The sequence below is a fragment of the Cupressus sempervirens genome, chromosome 3 (genome assembly GCF_028749045.1).
Source record: "Cupressus sempervirens isolate cs-2001-9-10 chromosome 3, ASM2874904v1, whole genome shotgun sequence".
Lineage (NCBI taxonomy): Eukaryota > Viridiplantae > Streptophyta > Pinopsida > Cupressales > Cupressaceae > Cupressus > Cupressus sempervirens.
In genome coordinates this window covers 118,062,793-118,074,619 of record NC_143120.1, presented here as the reverse complement: position 1 = coordinate 118,074,619, position 11,827 = coordinate 118,062,793, and the positions used below count along the sequence as shown (strand labels likewise).

At 33.9% G+C, this 11,827-nt stretch overlaps 1 long non-coding RNA gene across 1 annotated transcript; it reads left to right on the top strand.

Moving 5' to 3' along the window:
* The first annotated feature begins 4,612 nt into the window (after positions 1 to 4,612).
* On the top strand, positions 4,613 to 10,670 carry LOC149565054 (uncharacterized). Its single transcript, XR_016361993.1, has 4 exons — positions 4,613 to 4,840; positions 8,184 to 8,260; positions 9,780 to 9,845; positions 10,040 to 10,670. It is a non-coding gene; the product is annotated as an uncharacterized LOC149565054 (long non-coding RNA).
* Positions 10,671 to 11,827: the final 1,157 nt, after the last annotated feature.

Below are 11,827 nucleotides of genomic sequence, written 5' to 3'. Positions count from 1 at the left end.
AAGGAAGCACTCTAGAGATTTCTACATAATTTTAAATTCACATTTTGCACAAAGAGAGAAGCTCCAAGAAGCAAGTAGAAAGTTCTGGACTGTGCATTAAATGCCCAGCTACTATAATAAACATTATTTTTAACACCCCCCCATAATGTTTATTTGGAGAGAGTAGAAACATTTTTGAGCTGCAATAGATCTCTAAATTTTGTAAATTTTACAATAGACAATGCTTTTGTAAATATATCAGCAAGTTGATCTTCTGTTCTGCAAAATTGAAACTCCACCTCTTGTCTTTCAATTAGATCTCGAACAAAATGATGATGCACTTCTATATGCTTGGACCTTGCATGATATACCGAATTTTTTGCTAGCTTGATAGTACTTTGATTATCACAAAATATCGTTGTTGGAGAGTCTTGTGGATAATGCAATTCTTCAAGTAACCTCCTAAGCCATAATGCTTCTTGAGATGCCTTTGATAAACCAATATATTCAGCTTCTGTAGATGAGAGTGACACTGTTGATTGCTTCTTGCTACTCTACGAAATCGGTCCCGATCCAAGATGGAAGATATATCCTGAAGTTGACTTTCTATCATCAATGTCACCTGTATAATCAGAATTCATATATCCAACTAAAGTAGGTTCTCCTCCATATTTGTATTCAATGCCAAGCTGGTAAGTACCCTTAATATATCTTAATATTTTTTTAGCGGCTTTCCAATGTTCAATGTGTGGATCTGCCATGTATCTCGATACAATACCAACTGCATATGCAATATCTGGTCTAGTTATAGTAAGATACAAAAGATTTCCAACAAGCTGCCTATATAATTTTCCATCCACTTTCTTTTGAGTAGAGTTAGCACCTAACTTTACTCCTATTTCACATGGTGTATTACATGGTTTACAATCACTCATATTGAATTTTTTAAGTACATCAAGAGCATATTTAGTTTGAGAGAGCATGATTCTTCCTTCTTCTTGCCATACTTGCATACCCAAAAAATAGTGCATTGGTCCTAAATCAATTATTTTGAAAGCTTGTTTGAGTTGATTTTTAGTTATCTCAATATCATGTGTGTGATCTCCTGTAATAATCAAGTCATCCACATACAATACAATGATAACAACCTTATTATCACAATATTTTACATACACATCTGGATCAGCATTACTTCTTTTAAATCCAACTTCTAGGAAGTACTTATTAATTTTTGAGTACCATTCCCTTGGTGCTTGTTTGAGACCATAGAGTGATTTTCTTAATCTACACACCAAATTCTCTTCTCCATACTTAATAAATTCTAGTGGTTGTTGCATATAAATTTCTTCTTTTAAGTCACCATGCAAAAATGCACTTTTTACATCCATTTGAAAAATTTTCCAACCAAACTTTGCAGCTAAAGCAACTATTGTACGAATGGAAGTCATCTTAGCTACTGGAGCAAAGGTTTCAGTATAGTCTATACCTTCTTCTTGTGAGAAACCTTTAGCCACTAACCTTGCTTTGTATTTTTCAATAGCTCCATCTGATGTGAATTTGGTTCTATAGGTCCACTTGCAACCAACCACATTTTTGCCTTCTAGAAGTGTTGTTAGTTCCCATGTTCCATTCTTCATCAAAGAATTGTATTCTTCTTGCATAGCTGCTTCCCATTCTTCTTTTCCTTTTGCTTCTTCATATGTGTTTGGAGTGTCAACCTGCATCACCTTAGTCATAAGAGCATAGTTAGCAAATATATATCTAGGACCTTCTTGATAAATTTCTTTGATGCTTCTAAATTTCTTTGAATTTTCATTATCACTTTCACTTGATTCTTCAACTTGAGTCTCATCCCATGTAGTGGTTTGCACACCTTGACTTTGACTATTGGTAGAAGTAGAATTTTCTTCATCAATCAAAATTGGAAAGAAAGATAATGTTGGAGAATTATCATTCTTAACATCTTCATCAAACCATACATTTCTTTTAGTATAGATTTCATTAGTTCTAGGATTGTATAACCTATATCCTTTCGATTCCTCTCTATATCCAACCATTATGCACTTCTCGCTTTTCCTTTCAAGTTTGCTCCTCCTTTCATCAGGAATGTGAGCATATGCTTTACAACCAAAAATTCTAAAATGAGATACTGTAGGCTTTCTTCCACTCCATGCCTCTTCTGGTGTTATGTTCAAAACTACCTTAGTAGGTGTTCTATTCAAGATATATACGACATTATGAACTGCTTTAGCCCAAAATTTGGCTTCTAGATTTCTAGAGTGAAGCATGCACCTAGCCATTTCCATTATAGTTCTATTTTTCCTTTCAGCAACACCATTTTGTTGGGGTGAATAAGAGACAGTTGATTCCTTTTTAATGCCATGTTCTTTACAAAAATCTAAAAGAGCTTTATTCATGTATTCAGTCCCTCTATCAGTTCTTAGTATCTTTAAGTACTTTCCACTTTGTTTTTCAGTCAAAGCTTTAAACTCTTTAAACTTTTGAAACACTTCATCTTTCTTTTGTAGAAAATACACCCAAATTCTTCTACTATAATCATCTATAAAAGTGAGGGCATACCTTGATCCTCCAATTGATGATGTTTTGAAAGGACCCATTACATCACTATGGACTAAATGTAGAGGAGTTTTTGCTCTCCATGATTTACCTTGAGGGAAACTTTCCACATGTTGTTTTCCCATTGCACATCCTTCACACACCTTAGGGCTTAATGATATCTTTGGCAGCCCATGCACCATTTGTAATTTCTCCATAAGCTTGAGACTTTGAAAATTGAAGTGCCCCAAACGCTCATGCCATAACCTGCTCATATCATCATATTGGGCAATAACACACATATGTTTATCTCCACATTTAGAAGTAAATTCTTGAAATTTATATAATCCATTCTTCATTTTACCAATTGCAATGACTCTATAATTATCATTGACATCCTTGATTAAGCACTTATCATTGTAGAATTCTATTTTATGTCCTTGACTTGCAATTTGAGATACTGAAAGCAGATTTGTTTTTGATTCAAGGACTAATTTCACATTTTTGAACAAACCATTATCAACTTTGACATTACCAATCCCTTTAACTTCTAAAGCACTATTATCCCCCAAATATATTTTCTCTATATTATTTTCACTTATTGATTCAAATTGATTCTCATTATGAGACATGTGTTGTGTAGCACCAGAATCAATAACCCAATCTTCTTTGAAAGTATTATTTTCTTTAAGTGCAACACAAAATGCATTTCTTTTAGAATCTCCTAATTTTGGATAATTATTTACTTTCTGTTCTACATCTCTTTTCTTCTTGAAACATTCATTTGCCTTATGACCCATTTTACCACAATAATGACATTTCCATTTACTTCTATTATGATCTATATATGAAATACTCTTATTTTCATTCTTCCAATTTCTTTCTTTAGATTCATTTTCTTGTGACTTCTTATAATATTGTTTTCCTTTTATTACAAATGCTTGAGATTCACCATCAAATGATTCTTTTTCTTTAACTTGTCTTTTCTCTTCTTGAACCAACTTAGCACACAATTCTTCTAATTTAATACTTTTTAATTTATCTGCAGTATCTAAACCCCTTATAAATGATTGATAAGATCCTGGAAGACTTTGTAATATAATTTGCACAAAATCTTTATCATCTATATCTTTTCCAAGAGAAGCAAGCTCATTTTTCTTTTCCTTTAACTTACTTAAATGTGGAACTATCTCTTGTGAGCTTGATAATTTCAAATTGTATAATTCAGTTGTGAGAGATAAGATCCATACATCACCTGAATTTTGATATAAATCTTTCAAAATCTCCCAAACTTTGACTCCACTTCTCTCATTACGAATTTCTGGAAAAACTTCTTCTGAAAGTGTAAGGTTGATTAGTGCTGCTGCCCTCTTGTCCCTTTTATTCCAATTATCTTGATCATTTCCTGGATTCGTAGGCCTTTGTTCACTACCAGTCACAATATCATAACAATTTTGAAAGGTTAGAGTGATTTCAACATGAGATAAGGGTTAGAGTGATTTCAACATGAGATACCCAATCATAATAATTTTTTCCATTTAATTTAACTGTAGGCAAAGTCACACCAAGTGATTCCATTGTTAAATTCTCTCCTTTTTTCGGATGAGAATGAAAGATATTTAAAAATTTGAACACCCAAGCTTGAAACTGAAAAATCTCACCAATTTGTTGAAGAAAAAAACTTTTTCTTTTGCTGCAATATCATTCCTTTGATGTAGTTTTTTTGTCCCAAACCAAACTGCTGTTCACTCCTTAGTTACAGCCTGCAAATGTAAAGATTCACACAAGAAAAACACATATATTCATTCCAAAAACATCATATATTTACAGCCCAAAGAACTAAAAATGGTCTGATACCATGATGAATTAAAACAACAGCACAAAGAATGAAAACAGAGCATAAAAAACAGAGCAACAAGACTCAAATATATCAAAGAGCTATAAAATTTCTTCATGTTATTACAGCTGAGAGGAATGCTCTATTTATAGAGCTCATACATATTTCTAGAGGGTTCTTGAGAAACTTCAAGAAATGAAGCACTCTAGAGATTTCTACATAATTTTAAGTTCACATTTTGCACAAAGAGAGAAGCTCCAAGAAGCAAGTAGAAAGTTTTGGACTGTGCATTAAATGCCCAACTACTATAATAAACATTATTTTAAACAAAGCTGCCATTTCTAGGTTTAACACTGCGTTTTAACAGCCGAAGCGCGCGTCGAGGGTTTTCATTGGAACCTTACATGAAATTTTTTGCACCTTGCAGGACACACCCAACATGGGTATTGCTATATGGGAATTTATGAGGTATTTTTTTTGCATTCGAAACCTGCAAAAATCTGAGTCTCCTAACAGATCTGGATCCATTTGGAGAGTAAAAGGTGTGACAGGAATTTCTTATATGAATCGCCCTTTGGTATATGAGTTCGCTGGAATTTCTGCAGTAGGGCTTGCTGAAGGATCTTTGAACTTCGGAAGGCATTCAAGTTATTAAATTTTGATCTTACAAGTCTGCAAGTGAATGTTGTTATTTGCCACTGGGCTTGAGTCAAAATACACTCCTAAACCCTTGTTTGGAACACAAATTAGACGTCAAACTTCCAAAGTTTGTTGTTGTTCACAAATCGCAATTAAATATGCATTCTATAGGTCTGCAATATTTGTAATTAGTCTATCTTTTGATGTTCTGTAATATGAATTTGGTGAAACAATAGATTCATTGATGATTCAATGTGCTTGCTCTTTCACAATGCTTTTTAGAATGTCATCACAATGAGAACTCAAAACAATAAAAATAATCGGCAAATAGTGCATTTCCTTTCCTTATGGTCTTTCAAATCAGCAGACATTTAGAGAAAACAATAAGGGGTTTATACTACATTCCAATTGTTTGCGAAACATCACGGCTGACAAAACTAATGCTCAAGTATTTGTGAATAGACACAATTGGTCAAACTGCACTTGAGAATTTAGATTTATAGTTGTACTTCTACCATCCAGTATGTATCTAATGTCGAAGATATAAGGGTTTCAGTAGTTTTGTTTCATTAAAAGTTTTAGTACACAGTTTACTGAAATTACAATTTATGCAGGAAGGGGTGAAAGAGTCACTTTAGGTTTTGACAAACAGAATAACTCTAATTGAAATGGCATAGTATGATCTTGGTAAAATATGCTAGAAACTGCTCCATTAAATATGGCCATCATTGTTGATTTATGTCATGAGTTGCATTTGGTTGTATTGTCAAGTTACACTGCCTGAAGACTATAAGCTCAGCTGCATAATGATCTTTTATAACTGATAAAAGATTTACAGCCTCTGATCCTTTCATAGATAAAGTTGAGAAACTGAGGCATGTTAAAATAAAACCAACTCCAAAAAAAGAAGAATTTGAACCAAATGGAAATATAGGACTAGAAACATGGTACTATAAGTATAAATAATATCATAGTTTACTGGATAAATACAAAAATGGTGCATCTTAAATATGACTGCTAAATAGGGCTTTGAGATTACTACCAATAATCAAGGTTTATTTTTTATTGGCTTTTGGGTTTTAGTGCATGACCTCCCAAAGTTTTTTCAAGTTCTTTTTAGTGTAAAGGAGTTTCTTTTTCAGTTTTTCTATTTGGAAGAACTTGGAAGTTGTGGTCATGCACATTTTTTTTTCTTTTGGATAGATGCACATTCTCGAGGAGAGTCAATGTGGTCATGTTGCTATTGAGTGCAATGAACCATTAGAAGCATGAGATTTTTCCAACTTGCAGTGGCCTTTTTTTTTCTAGGTTCTTAACTACACCTTGGATTCTTCCTAAGAGCTTTGACCAGTTAGGTTTTTTCCTGAGAAGAGCTTTGACCAGTTAGGTTTTTTCCTGAGAATCTTCTCTATGTCTTTTGGGGATACTGTCAGTGTTTTCTGCGTTGTTAATTGGTATTTAGTTAGACTATGTATGTTAAAAGTGATCAAGGATATAAATCCCTGTGTTATGAAAAGAGGAAATCAAAGAGATGTCCTTTTATCTCCAAAAGATGTTACCTCCCATCATAGAGGGATAAGAGAGAGGTCGGTATCACTCCATCAAAAACCATTGGAAAAACTGTTCTCTTCTTTTTATCCATTCTTGGATCTGCTTAATTGAGCATCTTCCATTTGGCATAAACTGGTTGCCAAGCACATCAATCCAAAATTAGAGACATCACCATTGTTGCAAGGGTTAGTAGATTATATTAGACACAGCAACATACACAGAACACATAATCATATTTTTACATATTAGACACAGCAAGTATTGCTATAAGCAATAAGTGGAAATCAATTGCATGATTGGAAATGTTGCATCGGAGATAGCAATTCAATCACTATAAGCGATTATAAAATTCTATCATAGTATATCTCCCATTTTCTAATCAAAGAAAGCTTCAAGATTATCTTGCATATTCAAATCAGTCTTATTTGATATAGTAGTGGTCATCTAATTGCACCAAATACAAATATATATAAGATCAATTTCACTTAGCATATATATCTGATTGTCTAATCAGAGATAGAACTGGTATTGATATTAGCCATATAATAAGAACAATTGTCCTACAAGTGATTTAATGGATATATTGTTCTTCAATAACATTATCGTTATCTATATCTTATCAATAACATAAGCTTATTAGTAGTATTTGTCACATCCCAGCAGTCAATGTCCAAGTTGAGTGAGGATAAATGACAATGCCATTAAGAGGCCTGGCTATCCGCAAAGCACAAAGATATTTTGCATTAAAGATATTGCATTAGGATATGAATTTGCATTGCATAAGATGACATCTCTGAGGCTTGGAGGGCAAAGTGATCAATCACAATCTTTATCAACTCTAGCTCTGCCTATATCACTGCTTTGACCACTCATGCTAAAATATTCAATTCTACTGTAATGTTGCAAATCAAAACACAACTTAACTGATCGCTCCAAAGTTCAATTGCCAACTAACATAAAAGTTCTTGACCAAAGGCTTTCTAGAGGAAATTACATGCTATGCTACCATGATGTGCAGCTCAATGCTGACCAGTCTAATAGAACAATAAAACTCAGAGAAGCCACATATTACATCATAAATAATCATAATTATGTATTAATATGAAAAAAGTCAGTTTGTAAAAATCACAAAGCAGTGATTTCTGAATCATTGCCACCATTTGACTTCATGTTATAAGTAAAGAAACATCTATTCTAGATACAATATTTGTAGAACACACACACACATGCATGTGTGACCCAATTTTCTGAGTTACTAGAGGAGATTCTTTTTTACTTTAAGGTTTAAACAGAATGTAAAAACATAACTGGCGCATAAATAATCATAAGTTGATTTTAAATTTACATTATACAAACCAGAAGCTGTAATCAAATTAACTATATTCTTTAGAGCATCTTTTTAATAAGCTTATCGCCTTTGTCTTTCTTGAATTTGATTTTTTGAGAAAACATTTAACCCCTTTCAGTCAAACAGAGGAGCAGGGTTCCTGTAATTCTGTCATGGTATACTTCAATTTTGTTTGCCCTTGATTGTAGTTTTTTCCTATTTACTAAATATGTTTGTACTTATTGCTAATATAAATGTTTTGTGTTTTGTTTGTTTGGATCTCTACTTTGGCAGCGATTTGCTTTAGCAGGAGCAGTTTTGGGTGGAGCTTTGTATGCTCTTGGTGGCTTTGATGGCCGACAATACTTGAAGTAAGTTCGCATTTGCAATTTTTAAGTTGCGTGTATGTGCATCCAAATAAGGTGATTTTGTAATCAATTTACATATCTTTGATGTGTCAGTGTTATTATATTCAGTCTAGCTATTTACTTTAGCCAGAAAGATATTGCTTTGTTGAACTTTAGAGGGAGTTATTCTCTGGAGTAATTTATATGCAAAGCTTAGGAGGTGAGAGCTGATGAAAATATTTATTCTATTTCAAGTCCCAGCTGCAACTGTACCAGATTCAACCAATTTGCAGTTAATGTGTCATCCATTTTTTAGCTCAAACTCTCCAGACATGGATCAAAATGCAGATTTCAAATCATGAAAGCAACTTAAAATTCATTGGCAGTTTTGGCCAACTCATATTGTTCAACAAGGTTTACAAGCCTACTCTCTTGCGGATTTGAACCTCTGACCCCTCCCTTATGGACTGCACATGGCTTATATCAGATTGGATCAATAGATAAAGTGACAATTAGCAGTCCATGCCCATGACTTAACAATCTTTGATGAATTTAAGTGTGATTTATCCCTTCCTCGTGAATACAAAAATTTGTACTTTAAACTAGCAGTTGTAGTCCTCGATCCTTTCCACAGTGGATGACTGTTCATGAGAAGAAGCCAGGGATATATTAAAATTTTACGAAAAGTTGGGCAATGTTTCTTCTCAATTAATATGGAGAATGAAGGTAGTTGAAGCTGGGTCAGCATTGGATTCCTTTTGTGGTTTGAGGTCTTCTAAATAGGTTGTGTATGTTGTAGTCTAGCCTGTCTATAATTGATGCATTACAGTTTTCTCTATTACTACTAGCAGCTATTATGCTCAGACTGTATTGATTTTGAATATAATTTCATGATTGTAGATATGAATCAATCTTAATTATAATTTTCACAATTTTCACATGCAACGTTGAACTTAGTAGTTTTCTGGGCTAATTTATTGCCCCACATTTGGTAAAATTTTTTTTTGCCTTTCATGGATTTGTCTAATTAACATTTATTTCAAGATAAAATTTCCTTCCATAAATGAATTACTATATGTTTATTTGATCAAGAGACTTAAAATTATTGCAAATCAATTTTTGTAAGGTCTTTGAATAATGTAAAGCTACACTTGGTTTCTTCTTCTTGTTGAATTCAACACTTTTTAAATGTTGTTTCTAGTGTTGGACTTATCACAGAGAACTGAGATAAGTGTTCTCGTCTGAGTCAGTTTGGAGGCATTTTCATTCAGCCTATAATGCCATTATTAAAATCTTACCACTTGAAAGTTAAATCCCAAGAGGCTATGCACATACTGCATGAGTTGCATAGAGATTTTGTATTCTTTGGTTTGTGTATGGTATTTTGTTAAGGAAAATTTTATTCTTTGGTTTGTGTATGGTATATTTGTGTATGGTACTTATATTAATTCTAACCTTCAGCTTGAGACATACAGAGTTTTGCTTGTTTAAGGTACTGCCTCTTTTTTCTTTTCTAATTCTATAAGGGCTTTGTATGTGGCAGGCACTTCTTAATGCCGATCCTTTTGATATTGATGCACAACGGAAGATTGAAGAAATGATTTGACAGGTATGAATAATTTGATCACAGTGAAGATTATAGAAGAGTCATAGAAGCATAAACTATATATTTTGTTATTTATGGCTAGTATGCAATCATAAATAGCGTGTTGAATACATTATAGATACCAGTGTGAGTTAAATGGTTGCTTTAGGTGTTCTCTATAACAGTGACAAGTATGTTTTTCACTGCACCAAATACAGGTGTACAACACATTTCATAGTATGTTGAGAAAATTGCATGCAAGAATCTTTTATATTAAGTCTGGAATGCATGGAACATATGCTTTCATTAATGTAGCAGATGCAAGAGAAGAAGATGGTATTAGACCATTTACAATAATGGATATCAATACCTCATTCAATGGTGGAAATTCGGTTTTCGTAGGTGGGTTAAGAGGAATTTCAGGATATAGTTATATTTCACTGTGCAACGTACATGTGGTCTTCTGAAATATCATCCAGATTAAAAAAAAATCGGCACAACAGGGCTTTCTGGGGCTTCACCTGTCCAATTATTATGATGCTTATGTCCAGTTGTTTAGAAGCACCATCATAATCGATCTAGGCCCTTATATTATGCTCACTATTGGGATTAACAGGCATCAATGTGCTCCCTTTCCTGTCACCAACAAATTGTGCCATCGTTGATTTGACACTGTTAAGATTGATTCCACATGAATATTGTCCTTCTCCTCCATGCCTATGCTCTGAATCGTGTACTTAAACTCTTGTTGTCTTGCATATACTCTAAATTTTGAAAGGTAATCTTTACTTTTCGCTTGAACCATGTAAGCATTCTGATATGTTAATTATTTTTCAGATTCAAACAGTAGATATTGGTGGCCATGACTGATTTTCTTCATTTATAAATATTTGTTAGAGTTCAATGATTCTCTACACTTATTCAGAGGTATGTTAACTGCAGTTTATAAACAATCATCGCCCTTGTTATAAGGTTAAGTGAGTCTCAAGATGTAAAAAAACAATTTACTAAGATTGCGGATATGGTAATGATAAATCAGAAGGGATGTATATCCACAATCTTGTAGAACCTTGTTATCTAGTTAGAAAATTTAAACTAATGACGATTACATAAAAATATAAACAAGTTATATTGAGTGCTAAAATATTAAGGCGTCACAATAAAATTGTCTTTCATCTTGCTGAAAATCTGGTTTCAACTCCTCAGTTGAAAGCATCTCAGAGTACTCGATGATTGCTTTAACTGAGTCCTTAATAGAATGCTCGGTGTGTGCTCGCTTGAATGGTTGCCGAGAATGGGATATTTTATTCCTTCCTCCATTTTCATGTTCACCCCCAAAACCATAGTCTTTGTTTGACCAAGAATGTTTTAAGAAAAGTGATCAGATGCAGCCCGATTCCAAGAAAAATTCCAGCTTATAAAAACAGATTTTGTGCATCTAAACTTTGGCTTGGGTGCCCAATAAATCCCATGTAGATTTGATAATTTTTTGTGCAGCAATGAACCTCAATAAAATCAGATTTTTTGATGAATAGTCATTTTCTATTAATAAAAATATACTAAGATTTCAATTCACAAAAAAGGGGTTGGGGGATACAAGATCACCCCGCGAATGAGTTCACATGGCTGAAGTAGGACTTAAAAACATGACTTTAGCTAGAAATAACAACTATTCATTAAAAAAAAAACATATATAGCAACCTCAGGTTGCCAAAGCAGTGCCAGCCGAGGGAGGAGGATCATGTTTATCAGGAAATCTCCGCGCATCAGTGGGATTGGTGGGCGGGCTGGGAATAGTCCAGCCGTCAGCAGTAGCAGCAGTAGCCAAGGGATCAGTGGCAGCCTCTGCATCTTTAACCTCTGGCTACGAAGGAGAAATCACCAAGTCTAGGCGAGGCCATTTCCTAGAGTGTGCCTAATGAGTACTAGGAGGAGGAGCTGGGGACCAGCCAGAACCACCACAGGGTGGGGAAGCAGAGTGGCGCCTCCATCCGCCATTGCCACCA